A 17039-nucleotide genomic window follows, 5' to 3' on the forward strand; every position below is an offset into this window, starting at 1 on the left:
AAGACACCTTGGAAGGTAGTGGTTCTAGACTAGCGCCATTTTGAAAGGCATTCTCCAAAGAACTTCCTGCCCGGATGAATGGACCCTAGGAGGAGGAGGCTGGGTGGGGTGTACCAGGAAAGCAGGAGTTGAAGGGGAGCCTTAGGAGGTCAGCAGGAGTGTACATCATCTCTAAAATGGGCAGAGGTCCAGGGAGCCAGAGTGGAGGAGGTCTTCAGATAACTCACTAAATCACCCCTTAAGAGATGGAGTTGGCCTTTGGCTAACTGCCACAGAGAGAGTTTTCAACATCTAGCCAAGTAAAAAGATACTTTTCCTCCTTTTCGTCTGATTCCCAGCTTCTTATCCTTAACTTGGAAGAGCCAGCAACCAGCAGCAAGTGAATGGAGAGGAAGTAGTGAATAAAACCAAAACCATCCAACTAAACCTTGGAGCAAAGAGGAGATACTTTAAATTGAATGTAAGGTGAATTTTTAAAACATTCATTTGGTTGGGAATTTTTAGTAGTCAAAAATAAGGGCTATTCACTAATACCCAAAATTTGCTGTAAAAGCAACTGGTTGCACGGGGGTTTTAAAATATATCTGCAAATGCTTTGACACTCTTCCCATCGAGAGATAGAGTCTCTGTCCCCTCTCCTTGTACCTGGTGAGCCTTTGTGACTGTCGTGATGAATGAAACATGGCAGAAGCTGCACTGGGTGACTTCTGAGGCTAAATCAGATAGGGAATGCAGCTGGCCTGTGGCTTCTCTTGGGCACTTACTCTGGGAGCCTTCAGCTACCATGGAAGAAGTTTGGCCATTCTGAGGCCATCATGTGGAGAGGCTACGTGCAGAGATCATATTGAGAGAGACAGCGAGGCAGAGAGAGAGGCTCGTCGACCACAGGGCTGCAACGGGAGAGGTGAGTGAAGTGAATGTGGTATTCCCCTTAGCGCAAAATTTAAGGGGGAGGGCTACCCAAAAAACCTAATAATCAAGGTAAATCACATTTTAATGCAATATTAAAAAAAATAAAGGTCAAGGTAAATGATGAATAAAACATCCACATTTTAAATAAAGACAGGATCAGTATTCCTGATTGTTCCTTTTGCCTTCAACTTCAATATGGCTCAGCAAGGCACCGTTACTCATCTGATTAACTAGAAAGGACCCAAGGCAACTTTCTGGAAATATCTGACATCTTGGTTCTCTGGTGTCCATATAATTGCCAAAATGGATTGAAATGCACACTTGAGATCTGTACATTTTATTGTTTGTAATTATACCACTCTCTATATGTGTATAAGTATTTTGAATTGTGAATAGTCATGTGATCTAATTCAATCTAAGGAGTGTTGAAGGCATGCTGCGGAGGTTTGGGGGACAGAAGTTGACTTAGTTTTTAAAAGCGAACAAGTGCATTGGATGGCCTGTGGACAGCATTCTGTATGGATGTGACAGCTCGGACTGCCGTGGCTACCTAGATGCCAGCCTGAATATGAAGCTGGCACACAGAGATGGGTGGAGCTGAATCAGAGAGAAATAGGCTCAGAGCCCTAACTGAACTACGCCTGATCACTGGGTTTCCTCTGGACTTTTCTATTACATAAACCAGCATCCGTTTTATTTAAAAGCCAGTTTGTGTTGGGTTTTCTATCGCAAATTCAGAGAGACAAGGAGAGAAAGCAATAAAGAGAAGAGGGAGGCAGGAAGAGCTAGGCGTGAGCAGAAGTCATGAGTCAGCAGAAGTAACGTACATAGCCTTGTAGACAGGGCTTACCACCTCCCAGGCACTGTACTATCACGGCGTGAAAGACAGAAAATGAGGCAGACAATATCTCTGCTCTTGTGGAACTTACATTCTAGCTGGGAATGGGAGACAGGAAGGGGGACAGCAACCGTTTTGGATAGTGATAAACACTTTAAAGAAAATAATACAGGGTAATGTGGAATGGAAGAGGCTACTGCGCTTGTTGGAGCACCGGAGAAGCCTTCTCCACAGAGGTGACATTTGACCTGTGATCTGAACGAGGAGGAGATGCGAGCTGTCTGAAGCTCTGAAGAAAAATCTTTCCAGGTAAAGCTATAGCAGCACATTCCTGGAAGACAAGAAACAGATGAAAGAGTAGAAACTCCCTAAGAACTTTAATGTGCATATAAATCACCTGGAGATCTGATTAAACTGAAGATTCAGATTCAGTATTGTGGGGTGATGACTGAGATTCTGCATTTCTAACAAGCTCCCAAGCAGTGCACATGTTTCTGGTTTATGGACCATACTGGGAGTAACAAGGCCCTGCAGAGTGGCTCCCCAAAGTGTGGTCTATAGCCTGGTTCACAAAGACTTTTAAAGTTTCTTTTAATATCTTTATAGCAATTTAACATTGATACAACATCCACGGATGTAATCACTTTTCTAGTAATCCATTTTAAGTGCATTGGTCACTGATAGATTGGAAGTTTAAAACACAAAATTTGACCCTGCACAGATAGTTTGAAGAGCACTGCCCTAGAGCCTAGAGTGTTACAGCTGGAGGGAACTGAACGAACTACTAAAACTACAAAGAAGCAGGAAACAATGAAATGTACAGCGTATGATAGAGAATAGAAATAAATGTCATGTGGAAAACATGGGGATTAATACAGTCAACATTACCATCACTGCCACTACCGCCATTTGTGCATAAACACAGATAGACAGACACACACACACACACACACACACACACACACACACAGACACAAAACACGGCTTCCATACAGAACTCCTGGCAGCCAGGCGTCTATCATCTATTTCTCAGATAAACACCCAGAAATGTCCTCTCTAAATGTATCAATGTCTATGAGCCAAGATTTCCTCCTTCTGGAATTTAGGGTCTCCTAAGTGTTGTTCCCTCAGAAGTGAAGCGCACGGGTCAACAATGTTTCCAGTGTGTGCAGAGCCTAGAACTGTTCATTGCCTCTTTATTAAATAGGTAGAACATTAAGGATCACCAGACTTTCAAGGAACCAATTTAAACAAATATTCTTAGAAGAAGATGGAAAGCAAGATTAATAGGGACAGGGCTACACGGAATCATAATTATGGTAAACTTAAAGAGACTCAGTGAAAACCTACCTGGTCTCTAGAGCTACATCCTCTGAAACGAGCTTACATTTTCTCTGCGTGTCTGTGGTATAACCAGAAAGATGTCACATTTCTCAGTGAGTTTCACCTATGGAATACTCTCATCTTCCTTATATTCCTAACCATTCTTGAACAACTCTCACTAACTGAGGTAATCTCATTGTGTTCCTAGAAAGTTAAAAGTACCTGTCTAAAACACTGTGAACGGCTTAATATGTATATTTCATCAGTTTGAATGCTTTTAGTTGTAAATCACAGAAGACGCAATTCACACTAGTTTAAGAACCAAAGGAGACTTATTGGCTCATATAAATGGAAGTACAAGAGAGGGTGTGGGCTTCAGGTAATGTGTGATCCAATGACCCAGTGGCAGTCTCGAAAACTCAATTTTTTTTTCTCTGTTCTTTTTGCCATCACAAAGGAGGGGTGTTCCCTAAAAATTACTATGTGACTTGAACAAGTTCTTCTCATTATCATTATTGCTTATTTTTCTTGACTTTTGCTTGGGCAATGGACTTATACCCTCATAGTATGCATGAGGCAGAAGAAATATTTTTCAGGAGAGAGATTCCAAAATGTTATTCTAGCTTGTATAAACTTGGAGATTATTTGGATGTGTTCCACCCAAAAAATAACTACGTCCTATTGCTTTCTCCTAAGATTTCCTCACTGCATCAGAATTCTGTGGGTACATAAGTAAATGAAGTCAAGGTCAGATGGTCATGACCTCCCAATGCCCTTTCTTTCTTCCTCAGAGAGATGAGACCCAGTCAGACACACTGTATGTTTCAGTGCCTCTATTCTATAAACAGTTTGTTATATGAAGAGAGACAGATTACTCTACATGTTTTCAAAAGAGATATAATTTTTACATTTTTCACATGCCTGGCATTCTCTCTCAGTCATTCCTTCCTCCTAATGGATTTCTTGTAGTCACAAATATATTTATTATCTTAACATTCTTTTCTTTCTTCTTCATCTCTTTTCAATCTTGTCTGTTTTCAACGGAGAAAAAAGTTAAAGATTGTTTAAAATGGTCTATTTTTTTTCTAACATTGAAGAAACTGAAAAAAAAGTATCCAAACTCCTTTCTTTTATTTGAGAAACTAGAGGCCGATTGAAACCATAGAGTCAGTCAGCCAACACTGATAGAATATAAAAACCTTTCTGCAAACTATAATAAATAAAAATGCATATTTGTTATACATTAGTTAACCCTTAGGCAGGAGGAGATGTAGACACATCAAGTAGTTGGCATTTAAATGAAGCATTATTAATAAGAGTCACAGCTGGTTAAAGGTCTGGAAATAATGCATTGTCCCACAGTTAGAATTCCTCCAAAGTCATTTAGTCCTGGGGAAAGAATCTGGTTCATACACAGTGCTGACCTGTGAGCCCTGTAGTGACACCTACCAAGTGACGGAGGGACTGGCCCACTGTTAGGAGAGCAGAGCAAAGACTGTGTTGCGTGGGAGGCAACTTTGTAACTTGATGGATCAAACTTGGAATTTCTAGGATCTGTCTTTAATAGCAGACATTAAAGGTTTTGAGTAGACAAGTGGGGTCTTTCAACCAGTATTAGAGTTTTATGTACTCAGTTGATATTTGTACTTGTTAAATTATAATAAAAAATAATTCTAGCCAATTCTGGAAGTCCTCAAAACTTTTCCCTTACAAAAATGGTCTGAACATGACTCAAATTTGAGAAAAACAAATTGCTGTGCAGAATGCCTCCCTGGGAATACAGCTAGGATGCAGACAACGTTCCTAATTCCTTCATCTTCAGATCCCAGAGCCTGTGCTCGGGAGGACATAGAAAGAATGATTAACCTGTACCCATGGAGTGAGTTTCAACCCACCCCATAGACAAGAGCAACTCTACTTTATCCTCTATATACTTGGGCTTTCTCTGTAAGATTTTATTTTAATTAAAAAACATATTTTTTAAACCAGTGCAATATACCACACTGCCTTGTCACTCTAGAAAGTCTCGGGTCCTCTGGGTGAGAGCAAGCAGAAGAGAATGGAGCAGTAATGATACAGGTTTACTTCAAAAGGAGGTGCTTCTGAGTGGAATCATCCCAGTTCTGGATAATTTTATGGAAGAAGTAACGGAGGCAAAATGCCTTTTTGACTTCTGATGTATTACCATTTAAGATGGGCATGTACAATTTGCTTTGCTAAATGAGACCAGAACAGTAGTATCTTTTTAACCAATCCTTTGTTTTAATCTCGTTTATAGACTTGCAACAAACCAAGGTATTAAGTCCTTTAAGCTGGGCTCTTTTCCTATGGTTCAATAGAATAAATGCCATTTTACCTTTCAACACCCTTAGAATACTTTCAGTAGCTAGTTATGGAATCATTCTCCTATTCTTCTTCTACCAGCTAGCATTTCATGCACTTACTTCCTTTGCATCTGAGAATGACCAGATTTGGAAATGGACAAATGGAAGAGCTTTGCTATTCAAAGAGGAGGAATCCTCTGGAATTTCTAAGCAATAAGAGAATACTCTCCAAATGGGATGCCTGGAGATGACTCTATGGCAAGAACAAAAATGTTATATAGACACATCATTCATTCTTGCCTTCATGTATTCGTCCTATGTCAACTGAACACTGATTAGGTATGAAACATTTTGCTAGGCTCTGAGGATGATATGGTGAAGCGGGCCCTGCTCTTGAGTAGTTTATGGTCTAAGTGGAAAGAGAAACATTGCATATATAACTTAAATATATAAACTAAATGTATAATTTCAAAGTAGGACGAATACCATGGAGCAAAAGTACAGATGAGAATGTATCTCAGTGGGTTTATCCTAATTTGTGGGAATCATGGAATAATGTCCATGGCTGTGCCATTCACTGAAACACTGAACTGTGAAAGATGGCCAGGCCTGAGCAAATATCATGGTTCCATTCTGGGTAATCTAGGTTTGAGACAGGCATATGGGGAAGTCAAATAAACACTCAGATAGATGGAGAAGTCTGCATTGAAGATAACAGCTTAGGAATCCTTAACCAATAAATGATAAGCTAGAGGTGAGAATGAACTGACTTAGGGATAGAGTTGAAAAGAGGGCCTATCGCTGAGTCTTGAGGAATTCCATTTAAAGATTAGGGAGAGATTAGTTGGCAAAGAATATCAAAGAGTGGTCTGACGACAGAGGCAGAGCAACTTTGCAGCTAATAAAGGTGAAGATTCTGGGTCCTTCTCTTGCTTGGGAGGAGCCCTAGCAATGGGTTTACATGGTCATATATTTTTGTAAAATTTTCACAAGAAAGATATCTTTGTTTTTCTTTTCTAAAAGCAGAGCCCCAAATTGTATGAGCTTCAGGTCTCACACTTCTGCCCTTAACTAAGAGGAAGGAGCAAAACCAAGAGAGAGTGATTGCCTGGAATTACAAGGGGAGGGGAACAGTTCAGGAAGAGAGAGTGCGACAGTTATGAACGCATCTGAAGAGACAGGAATATGAGGAGAGAAACACATCCACTGGATTTAGGTAGTGGGAGGTCACTGGTGTCCCTAGCAAGGGCCCGTTCTGTACTATGAAGGGGCAGGAAGCCAGATGCAGTTGGTTGGTTTCAACAAACTTAACTAAGAAGGAGAGGGGAAAAGTGTGGTAGCTGGGGAGAGGCAGGTTTGGGAAGTAGCTTATTTGTTTCCTCTCTCTCTCTCTCCCCCCCCTCCCTCCCCGCTTCCCTCCCTCCCTCCCCTTCTTCTCTCCTTCTATTTCTCTTTTTTCCTTTTTTCTCTCTTTTTCAGAATGGAGAGACCTGAGAATGCTGATTGAAAGGTTATGCAACATAGAGAAGTGTTGAAGAGACAATGGAAAAGATAAGGTAAATGAGTTTTCCCTTTATCCTATCTTAACTTATGTTTATAAAAGAGCACGCGGCCTTTGGCTGAAGACACTCTCTTCAGCCCAGGGCACTGAGCTGACTTTATTCAACTCGTAGTCATTTACAGGCAAATGTTCTATTTTGCAGCTTTCTGAAAATATCCATTTAAAAACTTAAACCAGTTTCCCTCTGAAGTCTTGTATATTTTATAAACTGTGTTGCCCCTTAAATAGTTGGTGAATATTGTAGAAATACAGATCGGTTTTTTAAGACAAACCAAATTTACAAGTCTGCTAAAGAAAAACAGACCTTTAATTCAGGATATTAAAATAAATTCTTTAAATATTTTTAATTGGGCTTCTGAGTATCCTTTGATGTATACTTTAATATTAGACTTATGTATTGAAAAAGGGAGCAATTTTCCTCCCCAGAGAACATTCCTGGGACTCAGGGAATTGAGAATATCAGAAAGACAATCTTAAATGGCACAAAATGGAAATGAATATGTTTTTCCTGGCACCGTGTAATTCTGAACCCTTCCTCCACTTTTTGTTTGTTTGTTTTTTAGTTGGATCATCGGTCTAAGAATGGACATTGATGCGCTAAAAGTTACTTTTTAGAAAGTTAGATTAGCCCCGCCCCCAAGCATCCTCATTAAAGTGCTTCTCATCACTTTAATGAGCTACCAGAGAGCAATCCGCATTAAAAAAAAAAAAAAAAGTCCTCAAAACTAGAAATAGAGGCTACCGGTTCCCGCAGGTTACCAGATTCAGCAAATAAAAATACAGGTTGCCCAGGTAAACCCGAATTTCAGATAAACAAAGAATTTTTTAGTGTATATCCTAAACATTGCATGGGACAGACTTGTCCAAATTAATGCTTCTTTTTTATTTGACATTGACATTTAAGGGGGCTTTTCTCCAGCAACCGCGCGGAACCCACTCTCCACATCCCACGCCGAGCGCCCGCGGAGCTAGTTTAAACCCCGGGGCCTGCCGGCTGGGCCGCGCCCCCTGATTGGCCGAGGCGCGCCAGCCGCCCCGCCGGCCGAAGGCGTCACGCAGCCCTGGCAGCCCGGGCCCCGCCGCCGCAGCCGCCTCCCCGGCAGCCCCGGTCGGCGCAAGTGCGGCGCGCGCAGGGGGAGGGGGCGCGGCGGAGCGCGAGGCTGGCGTCGGGCCGCCGGCGGCTGGGCAGGATTAAGTTTCTCGGTCGAGCGGGAGCGTCAGTGCGCGTTCCTCCCGAAGCTCCTCGCCGGGACGTTACTTCAGGACAGAAGAGAGCGAGCGTGAGCGAGGCGAGGCGAGGCTCCCAGTGTCCCCGGCGACCCCAGCTCCCCAGCCCTCCGTTCCTTTCGCGTTCCCGCCGTGGGCGGCCGTCGCGAGCAGGGTAAGCGGCGCCGGGGCCCGGGCCAGGAGGCCGGAGCGCGCCCCCGTGCCCTGCGCGCGCACCGGCCTGGAAGGTGCGCGGCCGCCCGGGGCTCGGCGGGCGGGCGGCGGCGGACGGGGTGCGCTTGCCCCACCCCGCGCGGCCCGGCGCTACCGGGAAGCAGCTGCTCCTCTGGATGTTGAAAACGATGGGGTCTGGAAGTTTCCTTTGCGACTCGCCGGGTCCCCAAGCGGTCGTTCCGGTTCTTTCAGCCACTTCCCCCCTCCTTTTGCTCTTGTTGATTCTAAGAGGTTGAAAAGTTTCGTCTTTTTGTTCGCCAGGAGGGGCATAGTAAGGGTGCTGAGGAGGCGGACCCCGGGCCTGGCACGCGGGCCGGGCGCAGCGGGGCGCGGGCGCCTGTTGCTGTCTGCTGCGGTGGCCGCGCCCCGGGTCGGACGCCCACTCTGTCGTTACGCGGGGGTGGGGAGACGCGCCCCCAGACTGGCGTCTCTCGCCTCGGCTGCGGGACACCCAGAGCGCGCGGCTCACTGGTATCCGCCCCCACTTTTCACCCCTCTCCCTGGCGCCAGTGCCCTTTCGTCAGCTGTCCGCGTTGGTGGGAGTGTTTTGCTCCCGCCTCCCCCTTTATCCCCCCACCCCACGCCGATGGGGCGCCTTTGTCTGCAGTTTCGCAGCCCCGGGATGCCGGATGTTTGTAGGGAAGCGCTGTTCCGAAGTGTGTGTGTGTGTGTGTGTGTGTGTGTGTTTCAGCGGTGGTGACGGTGTAAATTCTTGCTGCGTTCTTTTGCAGAGGCACAAAGGCTGGGCTATTCTTTCCTGCCGATCGCGTGGAAATTCATGCTGGGACTGCGGAGGGGGGGAGGGGCCGCTGCTGCTCTGTGTCCGGGGGCGAGTAGGGGGCGGTGGGAAGTCTCCGTCCATCTCAGCGGCTGGGGCTGCCGAGGTTGCTCTGCTGGGGCGGAATCCGGGTTTGGACACTGCGGGCCTTGGGCGGAGTGGGTGCGGGTGGCGGCTAGTGTTTCAGAGGTGTCATCAGATAAGAGGACCTTGACTTCACCAGCCTAGAAGGAAGACTCTCCAAGTTCTTTTGGTGTCGAGAGGGGAATAATCTGAAAAGTGGCCAGACTCTGTCATCCAGCCTTGTTGGACAGCTGTGGCGTAAACATCCCGTTTGTGTTTCCGTAGGCATTCCTCGTTTAGGTTGCCTTTTACAGAATAAGTAACACCTAATCTGAAACATTTATGAAGTGATGGAGTGGGTTTCAGGATTACGTGTTGCATTTGGGTATAGGGAACTACAATGAACTTTTTGTAGGAGTCGCATCATCTAAATTTGTAAAATATATGCTTTAGCCCCGGTAGAATTTAGGTAAATGACTGCATTTAAAACCCAGCAAAACTTGAAGTTTCTTGGCTTGAATTCTAATGCAGTGCACCTGTGCCTTTGCCTGAGGCAGGAGCTGAGAGGGTTTAGAGGGTGGTGGGAGTAATCTTGTCTGGGATGCCCAGATTTCCTGCTTGCTGATGGGCTAGTTTACAAATGGGCCAGGTTTATCTAGACTGGGCTCTATCCCCCACTGCCCCCTCACTCACCCCTCCCATCTCAGAGTTCACATTAAGGTTCTTAAAAGCAGAGGTCTGTAAACTTAAGGGCCAAGGGCCAAATCTGTCTGCTGCAGCCTGTTTTTTTCTCTACGGTTTAAGAGCTAAGGATGGTTTGTACATTTTTTTAAAAAATATTTTATTTATTTATTTATTTATTTACGGCTGTGTTGGGTCTTCGTTTCTGCGCGAGGGCTTTCTCCAGTTGCGGCAAGTGGGGGCCACTCTTCATCGCGGTGCGCGGGCCTCTCATTATCGCGGCCTCTCTTGTTGCAGAGCACAGGCTCCAGACGCGCAGGCTCAGTAGTTGTGGCTCACGGGCCCAGTTGCTCCGCGGCATGTGGGATCTTCCCAGACCAGGGCTCGAACCCGTGTCCCCTGCATTGGCAGGCAGATTCTCAACCACTGCGCCACCAGGGAAGCCCTGTACATTTTTTAATGGTTGAAAAACAAAATCAAAAGAATAATATTTCATGTCATGTGAAAAATATATGAAGATCAAATGTCAGTGCACATAAAGTTTTATTGGTGCACAGCCACTCTCATTCTTATTGTCTGTGATTCTTTCTTGCTGTTTGTGGCTGCTTTCACAGCAGCAGTGGCAGATTTGAGTAGTTGCATAGTTGAGACAGAGATGGAGAGCCTTCAAAGTCTGAAAAATTTACTATCTTACTCTACAGAAATAGTTGCCAATCAAGACTAGGCTTCAAAAGTATTGCTTACATATTCCCTCTTGTAATGAGTGTATCGTTTAATTTCATTGCCTTTTTAGGCCCTGTTTCTGGTGTTCTATGAATTGGCAGACTGTTCCCCAGTAGGCAGACAAATTAAATTAATGTGTTGGATTTTCTCATTTCCATGTTTCACTCTCAAAGTTTTCTTAACCTTTTGGTATCTTTTTTTTTAAGAATCTAGGCTGAAGTGGGGTTTGTGATTAGCAGAAATTATGTATTTAGCTATTTTAAGTTCAGTATATATAGCTGTATCTCAGGGTGCTCTGCAGTGAGTTCTGGTGATGTCTAGCTGCTCTGTTACCTGAGCAGCTTTGAGAATTATAGTTCTATTTATTTAGGTAGAGAGAGGCAGGGGTTAGGGGTTTTCATAAGTTCCTTTCCACAGGCAAGTTGTCACTTAAGCAGAGCTAGTTTGGGGAGCCCCTTGACTCTTTACTACTCATCTTGCCTACCTCATTTGCAAAAACAAAAAAATTGATGAAGTTTGTCTCAACATGTTACTACTAGATTGCTCAGATGCGTACCATAACTCTTACATGTGTTCCCTCCCTTACCTTCGCTCCTTTCAGTATTTCTTTCCCCCTCTTTTCTTTCTGGTTTCTTTTCTCCATTTAACACAATCCTTCATTTCATCGCGTGAGCCCCCTGACTGTTGTTGCTAGGGAGTGGAGAGATGCATGTCAGTTTTTATTGTACTCCAAATTCCTATCATATATACAATGCCCTGTTTGGCGGCTGAAGTCCTATTTGCATCTCAGATACTTTTTTTTGGTATATCTTTATTGGAGTATAATTGCTTTACAATGTGTTAGTTTCTGCTGTACAACAAAGTGAATCAGCTATATGTACACATATATCCCCATATCCCCTCTTGAGCCTCCCTCCCGCTCTCCCTATCCCACCCCTCTAGTTCATCACAAAGCATCGAGCGGATCTCCCTGTGCTTTGCAGCTGCTTCCCACTAGCCATCCATTTTATTTTTGGTAGTGTATGTATGTCAGTGCTACTCTCTCAATTCATCCCAGCTTCCCCTTCCCCCGCTGTGTCCTCAAGTCCTTTTTTTACGTCTGCCTCTTTATTGCTGCCCTGCCACAAAAAAAGATTCCATATATGTGCATTAGCATACGGTATTTGTTTTTCTCTTTCTGACTTGCTTCACTCTGTATGACAGACTCTAGGTCCATCCACCTAATCACAAATAACTCAATTTCATTCCTTTTTATGGCTGAGTAACATTCCATTGTATGTATGTGCCACATCTTTATCCATTCATCTGTCGATTGACATTTAGGTTGCTTCTATGTCCTGGCTATTGTAAATAGTGTTTCAGTGAACACTGCGGTATGTGTATCTTTTTGAATTATGGTTTTCTTCGGGTATATGCCCAGTAGTGGGATTGCTGGGTCGTATGGTAGTTCTATTTGTAGTTTTTTAAGGAACCTCCATGCTGTTACCCATAGTGGCTGTATCAGTTTACATTCCCACCAGCGGTGCAAGAGGGTTCCCTTTTCTGCACACCCTCTCCAGCATTTATTGTTTGTAGATTTTTTGATGATGGCCATTCTGACTGGTGTGAGGTGATACCTCATTGTAGTTTTGATTTGCATTTCTCTTATGATTAGTGATGTTGAGCATCCTTTCATGTGTTTGTTGGAAATCTGTATATCCTCTTTGGAGAAATCTCTATTTAGGTCTTCTGCCCATTTTTGGATTGGGTGTTTGTTTTTTTGATACTGAGCTTCATGAGCTGCTTGTATATTTTGGGGATTAATCCTTTGTCAGTTGCTTCGTTTGCAAATATCTTCTCCCATTCTGAGGGTTGTCTTTTGGTCTTGTTTATGGTTTCCTTTGCTGTGCAAAAGCTTTTAAGTTTCATTAGGTCCCATTTGTTTGTTTTTACTTCCATTTTTCTAGGAGGTGGGTCAAAAAGGATCTTGCTGTGATTGATGTCATAGAGTGTTCTGCCTATGTTTTCCTCGAAGAGTTTTATAGTGTCTGGCCTTACATTTAGATCTTTAATCCATTTTTAGTTTATTTTTGTGTATGGTGTTAGGGAGTGGTCTAATTTCATTCTTTTACATGTAGCTGTCCAGTTTTCCCAGCAGCACTTATTGAAGAGGTTGTCTTTTCTCCATTGTGTATTCTTGCCTCTTTTGTCAAAGATATGGTGACCATATGTGTGTAGGTTTATCTCTGGCCTTTCTGTCCCGTTCCATTGATCTATATTTCTTTTTTTGGTGCCAGTACCGTACTGTTTTGATACGGTAGCTTTGTAGGATAGTCTGAAGTCAGGGAGCCTGATTCCTTCAGCTCTGTTTTTCTTTCTCAAGATTGCTTTGGCTATCAGGGTCTTTTGTGTTTCCATACTAATTGTAAAATTTTTTGTTCTAATTCTGTGAAAAATGCCATTGGTAATTTGATAGGGATTGCACTGAATCTGTAGATTGCTTTGGGTAATATAGTCATTTTCACAATGTTGATTCTTCCAATCCAAGAACATGGTATATCTTTCCATCTGTTTGTATTGTCTTTGATTTCTTTCATCAGTGTCTTACAGTTCTCTGCATATAGGTCTTTTGCCTCCTTAGGTAGGTTTATTCCTAGGAATTTTATTCTTTTTGTTGCAGTGGTCAATGGGAGTGTTTCCTTAATTCCTCTTTCAGATTTTTCATCATTAGTGTATAGGAGTGCAAGAGATTTCTGTGCATTAATTTTGTATCCTGCTACTTTACCAAATTCATTGATTAGCTGTAGTAGTTTTCTGGTGGCATCTTTAGGATTTTCTATGTGTAGTTCAGATATCTTTTAAATGCACATATATGGTGAGGGAGTAGAGGCTCTCCCCAGAGTTTACTATATCTGTGCAAGGCGTGGTGCTTGGAGACATTCATGGAAATCCTTGAAATGTAATTTTGCATTGATCAGGCCTTCAGCCTTTAGCTGATGTGGTGGAGAGGCTCTGCTTTACAAACAAAGAAATGGACCCATTGTCTAGGGTTCATATTAAGGGATTTAGAAGCTGGGGAGTAACAGTTGCCTGGAAGATACTGTCCTCAGTTAAGAGCAGATTATTTTCTCCAGATTACATCTCAAGTCTGACATAATAGATTTGATTCAGGTTGAGTTGCAGGTTGGCTCCCTTTTGTATATTTATAATATGCACAAAGTACTCTGTGCTTTTCACAAAATATCTTCGGGCAGAGTTGACATATTGGGTGGGAAATGTCCCTGTATATGCTAGAGCAAATAACACATCTACCAACAAAAGCCTTTATGATTCAGAGTAAAGAAGCAAACAACTTCCTGTAGAATTCAGGACTGCTTGATGGTGCATGTGAATGATGATATGTCACCAGTTGTATTTCCCAAACAGTTACATGTGCTCTTAAAACACGTTTGGCCTAAAGTAGGAATTCATTTGATATTGTTACATTGTTACATACATTATCAACCCCATATTTATAACAAGAAAGGTATTATTTTTTCTTCTAAATTAGTTTCCTGTTTAAAAGAGCATCACTATAAATACAGTTGGGAATTGATGTTTAGTATGGTAAAGTTAATGTACTATAATTAAATAATTATAGTGGGGTTCCACATGGGTGAATAAGAATAAGGAGATGAACTATTTCTAGATAGAGAAAACTGATATCATTGCCTTCCTGTGAAACACTTCCCAAGAAAATCTGAGGTAGTTATTCATTGAGTAGATGGTAATAGATGGATTAGGAGGTATGTTGAATTGGGTTAGGCACTAGGGAGAACACAAAATAAATACTGTTGGAAGCTTACTGTCTTAGTTGGAAAAATAGACACACAGAGGAAAGAATAAAAAGGTTTTACACGTAGTAAAAGTTACAGTGATTAAAGAAGTTAGACATCAACATTGGGTTGCTTGCTGGAAACTTGTAGATGGCTGTCTTCTTGTGTCTTCACATGGTCTTCCCTCTGTGTAAGTCTGTATCCTAGAGGACACCAGTCAGGTTGGATTAGGGCCCACCCCAGTGACCTCATTTAACCTTAATTACCTCTTTAAAGACCCTCTCTCCAAATATAGTCATATTCTGAGGTACTGGGGGTTAGGACTTCAACATATGACTTTGGGGAGGAAACAATTCATAAATTCTTACAGAGACTGTAAGGCTCTCACAGACTGTAGGTTGTAAACTGGTGAGACCTTGAAGAATTGGACTGGCTCAGGGTAAGGGAGGGAGGTCCTGTAGGAGGCTATTGTGGTGGTATAACTAAGCTGTATTGTGGTAATTTGATGTTTGGAAAGGAAGGGAAACTACTATGTGAGGAAAAAGGTATTTTATCTTTGACCTGAGGCCACTTGTTTTCTTTCTTCTGGTGTTCACTGGAAAATTGCCCCTTCCTTTTTGTAGACAGAGCATTAGTTTTCTTTTCAAGCGTTTCATAAAAGCATCAATTGTCTTAAAATATTTCTTCTATCTCTCACAAAATGAGTAAAACATTAAATTCGCAAAGATGAAATATTAGCGTTGTAAACATCTCACGATGGTTTCGGAGTGTGATTAAAACAGTAAAATTTATAATTCATATTGACCTAAAAACTGTGTGTATATCCTACGCATGTTTTACGGGCAGATATTTGGCATAGTCTTTTTTCCCCAGAAATATCTTCCCCTTTTTGGAAAAGTATAATTTAAAAAGTAATTTATATCCTATATCATAAAATAACAAAAAACTTCTTGAAGCGGTGAAATTATATTTGTTAGAGAAGTGCAATTCTTCCAAATTTGGACAGCTGAGTTTAAAAAAAAAAAAAAGTAAAACAAGGCTTAAATTCTTGCTTTTTTTCTTCTTGCCTGTGGTGGTTAAATTTGTTTGGTCGAGGGAATTCTTGTCTTTATTCTCCTGTTAGTTTTATTTAGATCTGCAAAATCAACATTCATTGTTATTTTCTTGTAAACCACTCTACCTCCAGATCTAGGGTGCCATAACTAAATGCAGGAGGGGAAAGTGAAAAAGAAAACACTTGTAAGAAAGGAAAAAACAGAAACATCAGCTACTAGACAACAAAAAACCAAAACGAAAACTCAAGGAAAAACCTATTTAGTTTGTGTTGATGATTTAATATTGATAGTATGAATGCCTTTTGAGATACTTTTCATTTACTCTATTGCTTATTGCTTAGTTTTAAAACTATAGTTATAGTAAAATACATAAGGTAGTTCTTTCTTTTAGTAACTTTTTTTGATGATAAAAAAGCACGTTTAAAAAATATGGACAACATAAACAAGTTCAAAGAAGCAGAAAAACTTAGCTGCAATTCTGTCACCTAGGTACTATCCCTCTGCAAAGAAAACACGTATTTTGTGAAACGAGAATGCTTAACTTATTTTGGTATACAAATGAACAAGTACAGCCATTGGTCAGTAGTTTTCACTAATTGCCCTTTCTCTCGGTGAGGATAATATGATTTGAGATTATTAAACATCCATACGTTTGAATTGACATTAATTGCACCTGTTTGAACCAATGTCTCTTGACTCTTTGAGGAGGTATAATATCCCTAACTACCATATGGCACACAGGACACCAGTGGAGAATGCATTTGTAATTCTTGATCTGGGCTTAAAATTAAATGTTCCATAGACCTATAGTTAATTTTGCAGGAACTTTACATTATGTATTGATAATTAGGTGGTCCCTATCATGCCTTGCTTCAGGGAACGTGCTGAAGAAAATGGTCATGGGGGTCTATTATCCTGTGCTTATAAGACATCACTACACTAACAAAACTGTGATGACAGAACCATAAATATTAAAGATTATTTTACAATTTAAAAGATCTTCTCTGATCTATACAAGGTGTGCCCAGCTTCTCTTATATTTTGCTAGACACCCCTCCCAAACAGGTCCTGTTTGTCTAAGGCATTACTGGATAAAGTTAAAGAAGGTTTAGACCAGATGTTCCCATTTTCTTCCCCCAGTCTTTCAAGGGTATTTCATTTTAATAAGTCAGGCATGAAGTCTGCCTCTGGGCAACATTTATTTCCTGCTGTAGCGCTGGAGGGGCCTCCACTATAGGATTCAGTGGAGTTTTGCCTGACACCCTCTCCCTCCTTTCTGCCACATTCACGGTTTTCCTGGGAGTAGTGAATGTAGTCATCCTGTTCCCTTTGAGAAAAGTACAGCCCTGGAATGCCTCTTTATACTATAAACTTTGCAGAACGTACATATATACATATATCTATCTATATAAACAGCCCCTGGGCCTGGATTATTGCCCCCTAGGCAGTGCAATTAAGTTCAGTGAACATCTGTTGGGTGCTAAACTCAGGACGTTTAGGCTTCCCCCTTCTCTCAAGGAGGGGAGAGGGCTTGTTTAAGTATTTTA

The 17039-nt window shown here is 42.1% G+C and overlaps 1 protein-coding gene across 20 annotated transcripts in view; it reads left to right on the forward strand.

Annotated features, from left to right (window-relative positions):
• Window positions 1-17039, forward strand: part of MPDZ (multiple PDZ domain crumbs cell polarity complex component) — a 358570-nt gene that overhangs the window by 181103 nt on the left and 160428 nt on the right. For 4 of the 20 annotated variants that reach the window (XM_082401568.1, XM_082401551.1, XM_082401553.1 and 1 more), the window contains exon 1: window positions 7702-8339. The gene's annotated coding sequence lies outside the window, so the exon portion shown is untranslated. Of the gene's footprint in view, window positions 1-338; window positions 461-6876; window positions 6954-7698; window positions 8340-17039 lie in introns of those variants that run through there. The other 16 variants (XM_082401557.1, XM_082401566.1, XM_082401569.1 and 13 more) reach the window with 8 other exon arrangements.

This window comes from Balaenoptera borealis, assembly GCF_965194805.1.
Source record: "Balaenoptera borealis genome assembly, chromosome: 8".
NCBI lineage: Eukaryota > Metazoa > Chordata > Mammalia > Artiodactyla > Balaenopteridae > Balaenoptera > Balaenoptera borealis.